Source organism: Moschus berezovskii, chromosome 9 (assembly GCF_049115385.1).
Source record: "Moschus berezovskii isolate FMDL1 chromosome 9, NW_MosBer_1.0, whole genome shotgun sequence".
In the NCBI taxonomy this organism is placed as follows: Eukaryota; Metazoa; Chordata; class Mammalia; order Artiodactyla; family Moschidae; genus Moschus; species Moschus berezovskii.
In genome coordinates this window covers 15773475-15776212 of record NC_142468.1, presented here as the reverse complement: position 1 = coordinate 15776212, position 2738 = coordinate 15773475, and positions in this window count along the sequence as shown.

The following is a 2738-nucleotide window of genomic DNA, read 5'->3' as shown; positions in this document are numbered from 1 at the left end:
GTCGCTTCAGTCGTGTCTGACTCTCTGTGACCCCATAGACAGCAGCCCACCAGGCTCCCCTGTCCCTGGGATTCTCCAGGCAAGAACACTGGAGTGGGTTGCCATTTCCTTCTCCAATGCATGAAAGTGAAAAGTGAAAATGAAGTCGTTCAGTCGTGTCTGACACTTAGCGACCCCATGGACTGCAGCCTACCAGGCTCCTCCGTCCATGGGATTTTCCTGGCAAGAGTACTGGAGTGGGTTGCCATTGCCTTCTCCGGGGAAAGAGGCTACTAACATTTATAGGGGGAATTGACATCAGGTTGGCTCATCAGTTACCAGGGAAACCAGCATCTGGGGCACGTTTCTCAGCCCCTCAGATTAATGCCCCTCATGAGGTCAGATATTTCCCTTTAATAAACTAGCAGGTGCAACCATTCTGGCCTGAGGATTAGAATAATCTAGTGATTATTCTGGGGGTAGGGGGCAAGTGTGTTTATGTGAGTAGCGTGTAGGTGAAGCTGGGACTGGCCAAGCAGGGGATTTACAAAGAGCAAGAGAATAGCCCTCTTGAGTGGTCTGACCACACAGAAACTTATAGACATTTTTCCCAGAGAAGATCTATAGATGGCCACCATGAAAAGTTGTTCCACATCACTAATCATCAGGGAAATGCAAATCAAAGCCACAATGAACTGTCACCTCACCTGTACAGGTGGCTATTATCAAAAGATAAAAGATAAGTGTTAGGATGTGAAGGAAAGGAAACCCTGGTACACCGTTGATAGGAATATAAATTGGTACAGTTATTATGGCAAACAGTATGGAAGTTTCTCAGAAAATTAAAAATAAAACTTACCAGATGACCCAGAAATCCCTCTTCTGGATATATGCCAAAAAAAAAAATGAAATCAGTGTTTTGACGAGATGTCTATGTCCATTGCAGCATTACTCACAGTAGTCAAGATATGGAAACAACTTAAGTGTCCATCAGCTGATGAGTGGATAAAGGAATGTATTCAATTATATATATATGTATCTGTTTCCTACGTCATAAGTGAAACTGGAGGACATTGTACAAGTGGGATAAGCCAGAAACAGAAAGAAAAAGACCTTATGATCTTACTTATATGCTGCTGTGTCTCTTCAGTCGTGTCCGACTCTGTGTGACCCCATAGACAGAAGCCCACAGGGTCAGGATCTTAAAAAGTTGAAAACGTAGAAGCCAAAAGTAGAACCAGGGAGGAAAGGCAGGGCAAAAACAGAGATGTTGGTCAAAGGGTCCAAAGTTGCAGTTATGTAAGCAGAATAGTTTAGAGAGCTAATGTACAGAATGATGATTAAAGTTAATTATACTATATTGTATACTGAACATTTGGTAAGAGAGTAGATCTCAGGTGCTTTTGCCATATACAAAAAAATTGTAACCTTGTAAAGAGAAACGTAATTAGCTTGACTCTAGTAACCATTTCACTGTGTACATGCATATCAAAACATCATGTTGTGCATCTTAAATATATCTAATTTTTATTTTGAAAGAGTAAATACTAGTGAAGTTTTTACTTTCCCTTTCTCATTCTTTTCCTTATCCACTTTTCATCACCAGCCCCTCTCAAGGGTAACTGCTATCCTTACTTCTAAATACATGGATCAGTTTTGCCTATCTAAATACATGGGTCACTTTTGCCTATTTTTAAATTTCATGCAAATGGAAGTATACATTGCTGTGTTTTTTCTTTTTTTTTTTAATTGAAGGATAATTGCTTTACAGAATTTTGTTGTTTTCTGTCAAACCTCAACATGCATCAGCCATAGGTATACGTATGTCCCCTCCCTCCTGAACCTCCCTCCCCTCTCCCTCCCCATCCCACCCCTCTAGGTTGATACAGAGACTCTGTTTGAGTTCCCTGAGACATACAGCAAATTCCCGTTGGCTATCTGTTTTACATATGGTAATGTAAGTGTCCATGTGACTCTTTCCATACATCTCACCCTCTCCTCCCCTCTCCCCAGGTCCATAAGTCTATTCTCTATGTCTAGTGCTATGTTTTGGGTCTGGCTTCTTTTGCTTGTTATTATGTCTGTGAGATTCATTCAGTTTGTTACATGGATCAGCAGTCCGTTCTCATTGCAATGGCATTTCCTTGTATAAATGTACCACAATTTCTGTGTTCATTCTACTGTTGAAGGACATCCAGGTTGTTTCCAGTTTGAGACTGTAACAGAGAGTGTTGCTGTGAACATTCTTGTCCACTCTTCTGGTGAGTATGAGCATGCACACATCAGGGCTGGGTTGATGGGTCATAGAGTAACCTCTTAAAAGTGTATGTTCAGTTTTGATATCTATAACGCCAAATGTTTTTCAGATGTTGTCTTCTTATTCATCTGCTTACATTTCTCACCCTCTTGTCGTTCTCCCTTCAAAGAACCTACTTTGCACACAATGGACACTTAACAAAAAATCATTATATAATATTGTATATTGCATGTGTGTGTGTGTGTGTGGTGTGTTCGTTGCTCAGCCGTGTCCAGCTCTTTGCAGTTCATGGACTATAGCCCTTCAGGCTCCTCTGTCCATGGGCTTCTCCAGGCAAGAATACTGGAGAGGATTGCCAGGCCCTTCTCCAGGTACATTACACATGTGTGTCTACATCTATGTCTGCATCTTTCTTTGCTGTACCTAATAGAGTTAAATATAATAATAACCCTAGTAAGTCAACAGGCAAACATGCTATGCTGTGCATGGTCAAGGGTGCAAG